Source organism: Ptychodera flava, chromosome 11 (genome assembly GCF_041260155.1).
Source record: "Ptychodera flava strain L36383 chromosome 11, AS_Pfla_20210202, whole genome shotgun sequence".
Taxonomy (NCBI): domain Eukaryota; kingdom Metazoa; phylum Hemichordata; class Enteropneusta; family Ptychoderidae; genus Ptychodera; species Ptychodera flava.
Genome location: NC_091938.1, coordinates 3325789 through 3332259, shown reverse-complemented (window position 1 = coordinate 3332259; position 6471 = coordinate 3325789).

Below are 6471 nucleotides of genomic sequence, written 5' to 3'. Positions count from 1 at the left end.
GATATTTGCGGGTGTGGTGCGGTGTACGTCCTACTACTTGCCCTACTTTTGAGGGGCCGTAAAACACACATTAGCACTCATGCAAATTAAGCTGGTACAGCGCGCTTGAACTCCAATATCATGGTTTTTCTGTCAAATTACATCTAACCTCTCACCAGTTGCATTTGTTTACGTGTTTTTAGTAAATGTTAATCAAGCTTTTTAGAAGTTTATTCGCTCGACCACTACAGTCAATTCGTGGCAAATTTCGGCCAACCAATAAACCAATTTGCATCTCAAAAAAGAAAATCGAAATGGAGCTAGTTTTCAATTTTCGAATGGTTTTATCATCTTGATTATTAACTTTAGGCCTACTTTTAAATTTAAAATCCTTCGTCTGAGATTCACCACTACCTATTGCGACCACTACCTATCTGACTTATAGAATGATATATGGCGGGTGCCACATGTGGGGCAGGACGCGCTTACTATTTTCGAAACACCTGACATCACTTCTTGGTCTTCTGCCAGAGGTCCAATATCTTTCTTTCATATTATGACTTTGTTTGTGTACCGTCTATTTACTGTCTGTTCTGTGCTGTTTTTGTCTATGTTTACAACTATTGTCTTGCGAATTCTGACCTACTGTCATTGGATTATGGATTGGTATGATTGCGATTATTGAAATATAAGAAATAGGTAATTACTGCTGTGAGGATGGCACTTTGCGACCATTCAAATTTCCCTCTAACAAACTGTACTTCCAACAATGCATATTTCTATTTTCCCAATTTCCAATTTACCAAAGATCTCATTTTCCTATTTTATTTATGGCGTGGCAGCTGGTAGTATCTATCTTGGCCTAGGAATGCATCAAATTGTGACAGTTATTTGCCCGGGCAACTTGTTTCAATGCATCGAGTAACGAAAACAAAAAGTATCAGGATTTGTCATGCTTTTCATATGAACTGCAGATTTCATAATGATTAGTACACTTTGCATAACAGGTTTTCAATTTTCAAACATCAAGATATCTCTGACATATATCTCTGATATATTAAAGTACAGCATGCAAAGGGCGCGCTGACAAATATTAAAATCCAGATATCTCTTATGTATGTCTAATATATGAAAGTCATGCAGCCAAAGGGCGTGCTAAAATATGTCTGACATTTTAAAGTAACGCGGCCGAAGAACATGCCAAAAATATTAACCATACATACATATATATTAAAGTCATGTGAGAAAATATATCTGATCATTAAAGTTATGGCCCGAAGGGTACGCCAAAAAATGAAACTGAATGATGAAATTCGTGGTTGCATACTGCATTTGATGCATTTTAGGCAAGTATGAGCCTGTGTCGAAATTCAAAAACACACTGAACCCCCCCCCCCCCAATTTTCAAAAAAATGGTGACCCCTCCCCAATCATCAACTCAAAAACAGGGTGACCCACCATGTATCCATCGCCCCAATGCAGAAGAAACTGATCAGTCCTTTATTCCCGCTAATGTTTAAAATTATATTGTGCAATTATCATTAACGAGGCCCCCAAGTACATTTTTTACACCTTAATTCCAATATTTGATACATTTATTTCCGCCATAGTATCCAAAGATTCAAAAGATACTGCGCAACGCCCAAAATGGGAAAATTGAATATTTAGTATATTGGAAATTAAAAAAAAACGGAAATGTGCATTGTGGGATATAGAATTTGTCACACGCAACTTTGAATGGCCACAAAGTGCCATCCTCATGCAGTATACACCTGTTTCCTATATTTCAATTTCAGATCAAAGATTTTAAAGATTTTATTTTTTGAAGGTGCAAATACGATTGAACATATCTTTACTAAATCTCCAATATTCACAAGAAAATTCAGGTCTTCCAAGACTTGTGTTATAGCTTGAATCGGACCTGGGAGTGTTGTGGATAACGATCAAAGGTACAACTGACAGAGGTTCAACAAAAATTTGACTAGGGCTTGCAAGACATCCCGGCAAAAGGTACTGAGTCCAAGCAAAAGGGATCATTGATCATTAGTCATCACGATTTTACGGTAACGCCTGCTGTCTTTGGTTTTCGAATTCAGTACAAAATCGATTGGATTCGAACTGACAACGTACGGCATCCAGTCACCTAGTATGGTCACCTAGATATAGTGAGAAAACAATGGCACATAATTATGTGATGATGCAATGCATTTCATACCTTTCAATTCTTCTGGGTACCGAACGAGCACTCTTCCGAGTGTCTCACCAAAAAGGAACTCGGGTGGATCATCAATGTCGGTAAAATTTTTCCATGTACATTTCCAATTCTTCCTTGCTTACTTCATCGGGCAGTCCTGTCAAGAGAATGCTTCTTCTATCCATTGGAAGGATTTGCTTCTCTTTTACTGTTAGAGCGACGCCATCTAACGGTGTGCTTTTCTTTGTTTAGAACTCTCTGAGTAACTAAGGACACCAAAAATGCACTTCAAAAAGGAGATAACGAATGCCAGTCTTGCCGTAATTTTCAGGAAGGTTACGCGAGCAATAAAACACACAAGCTTAAACAAATCTACTAAGCCTAGAGATAGTTACATGGGTTCTATTTACAAAGTGATTGGTTCTGCAATCAAACTGCCATCGCAAATGAATCAATTGACATGGCTATTCTATACAAACTTATGAAAATTTTGTACAATACCTTCAGGATCTTCAAATATGACGAATAGCTTGCCATCTTTATGTTCAAAGTTACGAATAGTGCCTCCGCCAGATCGCTTACTTTCAAAGTACAATTCTAGGGTATCTGTACTTGTATCCCCAAAGCCAGACACTTCGATACATGTCTCCCTGGTATCTTCTAGAATAAAAATCCATTTTCGTTATTACTGTACCTTGATGAGATGTTTTCATACATACATACATACATACATACATACATACATACATACACACACACATACATACATACATACATATACATACATACATACATACATACATACATACATACATACATACATACATACATACATTACATTACATTACATTACATTACATTACATTACATTACATACATTACATTACATTACATTATATCACATACACGAGTGCGGGTATTATTTCACACCTAGCATGTACATACATGCGTTGGCCATCCTTTCACGAAAAATACGTTTATCAACCCATACATACTTTCCTTCCCACCTTTTTCTGCTCGATATACTATACATAATATATTCGTTAAAAGGTACGACGACTATATTAGATTTTGGATGACTAGGATACATACTTTGTTCAAAATTTGCAAAGACTTTATATTTGACATAATTTGAGTTAGGAATCATTACCTTTCGCTCTCTCTACGACATCTCCACTGCTCCGTCCGTGTTCCTTTTTGCCCTCTTCAAGTGCTCTTTCTTGTGTGTTTCTTCCTTTGGAAGGAGCTTGACTTCGTAAGGGTATATCTTTCTCGATTTTAGGTTTATACTCCTTTGTATAAGCTGGCTTTTCTTTTGCCATCTGCATCATACCTGGAGGACCTGACAATATTTTCTCTGATGCCGATAAGGGATGATTTTGGTGAGGATGTATACTGGGGGCTACCTTGGTCGGGTCAAAAGCGTGTGGATAGGGAGGCAAACTATGGTATGGATCATGCTGTTGAATCGTTTCCGGCTGCTGAGGAGCATATGATGGGTAAGGTGGATATGGAGCAAGGTTTGAATGAGGCACATACCACTGCTGATATCGAAAATAATGCGATTGAGCTTGATCTCTATGATAAGAAAATGATGGTTGTTGAGGAGGTCCTTGATAATATGGCCCTGCAAAGTTACCTTGACCATCTTGTGGATAGGGCGGTCTAGGTCCTGTAAAGTTCCCTTGACCATCTTGTGGATAAGGCGGTCTGGGTCCTGTAAAGTTCCCTTGACCATCTTGTCGATAGGGCTGTCTGGGTCCTACAAAGTTCCCTTGACCAGCTTGTGGATAGGGCGGTCGGGGTCTTGCCATTCGGTATAAGGTGGTTGATGTTGCTGTTGGTAAGAGATTGTTGTTGTTGATGCTGCTGTCGTTGTTGTTGATATATTGCTGAGGATGCTGCTGCTGCTGTTGTTGATGTTGCTGCTCCCATCCTTGGCTTTGATACTGATTAGCATGATCTTCTTTGAACTGGGGAGGTTGACCATAAGGCTGTTGTGGATGACGTTGGCGGTCCCAACGCTGCTCTTTTTGTGGTGGTGGTGGATGTTGATGTGATTGTGGTGGATGTTGTTGTTGTTGTTGTTTATTGTAGTGATGCACCTGACCAGGAATAGCTTGATGTTGCAATGAAGACTGCATTACAGGAGGTTCCTTCCTCAGGGAGATTTGAATCTGCTCTCCTGCCCCACGATCTTCTTCTGAGCGAACATTGTCCTGTGTGTAACCTTGAGGCAATGGCTTTGGTTTCACTTGCTCCACTGTTATAGGTAAACTTTCTCGACAATATCTTCCCTCAGTTCTTATCCTTCTTGTGTGTGCACTGTCTGTCCCACTCTCTCCTGTGGTTTTGACTGCATGAACACTCTCGTCAATTATCTAGTATTAAAATGTTAGAGTATTTCATTTTTTTAATCTCATTTCGGACCTGTTAGATGTCACTTAGGCAGACACAGTGTCAATAAAAGTTTTTTATCACATCATAAAGATTAACAATAGTTTTGTCAAAATACATGCAGTTCCACTTTACCAACATCCTCACCTTGTTAAATTGTGAAAAGGTGGGCATGGCTGTAGTGTGCTTATTCTGTAAGTAATACTGAAAGGAATTACTGTTATATCATTGGTCCATATAGTCAGTATGTAATCACTTCATGTAAATAGTTGACATCCTATAAGCGTAACCAGATCTACATCACGAGCAAATATGATAAGTCTACGATTTCAATAAAAAAAACCTAGAAATATTTATAGGCAAGCCAACGTTGGTTGTAACTGCTCTTTATCTTAAATTTGCAAATTATTCATGCTCAGATAAGTTTCCTTCATATCGCAAAATGACACTATGTCCCTCTCACTATCATAGACGCCACATGATTTTTACCCTTCTTTCTGCATGATGTCTCTCTCCTCTATACCATTTTAACTTGAAACAAAGGTGTGCTCTGAGTATCTGTCACATTTTGCATGTGTCAAATATATGATAAGCTCAGTTACTGAACCTTCTGACCTGACACAATGACATCCGTATCATGTACTGGCAAAGTACGGTGGAACCCAAAGGCAAAAGAAAACACAAATTTAACAAAAGAAAGGGTGAGAAGATTACGTAAACTCTTAATATTTATCAAGATCATGTTCAGCAATACAAAAGAACTGTGACCGCATTATTATAGCATGCACTAATCGTGAACCTGTTGATATAAGATTTACTATTAAGGTAATACGCGCCGTTGAAATTTGAAGAATGAAACTTTTGTTCACCTTTCCTGAACGAAACTTTCAAACACTCTGCAAACAAATCATGAATATGAATCAGGGGTTACCTTGAAAATTTTGATGCTAGTGAAAGAAATTACTTTACAACTGTATATTTCTAAGTCAAAATGGCACCCATCTCTGTGTTACTTCTTTTGGAAAAGTTTTAATTTTCATAAAACTAGGCCGATGAATAATTCAACTTCTCTAAGAGCTTCAAAACGGATCCCACATGCGGTAACCAGTAAAGGTTTGTAATAATTTGAGAGGCCAAATAACTTTCTGCGAGGCGCAATTCTACCTATTTCCCAAACAGAACATTGCTGACATTGCCTTGTTCTGCGAGTGGTTGCATGGTAAACTAAATTATACACAAATAAGTTCATCTGCGTAGATGGCCGAAATGTCTTCGGAACTTTCGAGCACAGAGCTTCATTGTCGTATAGCTCGGTCAAAAGCAAACTGAGCACCTTAACTTGTCCTGTATATGTCCTTGTATATTGTCTTTAGAGATGTGAAGTGTGGAAAATAGTCCAGATACAAACGTGACCGCTATGATTTCATAGTAAAATGATGGGAAGATTTTATTATTTATTTATTTATTTTTGTTTTTGTTTGTTTGTTTATTTGTTTATTTATTTCGTAAACCAAAGGGTCAGGGGCCTATCTAATGGCACAAAAATGGTTAACCTTCCGCACAGATTTGGGCCATAAGTAGTTCTCTCTCGTTAAAGTTTATTTTTACGAGACCATTCTTAATAGCCAACATTAAGCTATTTTCCGCTTATTTTATATGTTCAAAACCATTGCTCAAGTATGTCTGTGCAAATTTCACTAAAGCTTAGTACTACGAGATTATATTGTGACTAAATATATGACTCAGTTCGTTTTGTGATGACATCACACATTGGCATGAGACATTATCCTTTGCTGGAATGTTACACTTTTGTTGTCATTAACTAGTTTTGTGCCCAATTAGTATCAAACTTTGTACATGAACAATATGCCTTAAAACCTATCTTATTTTCATTTTAGTAG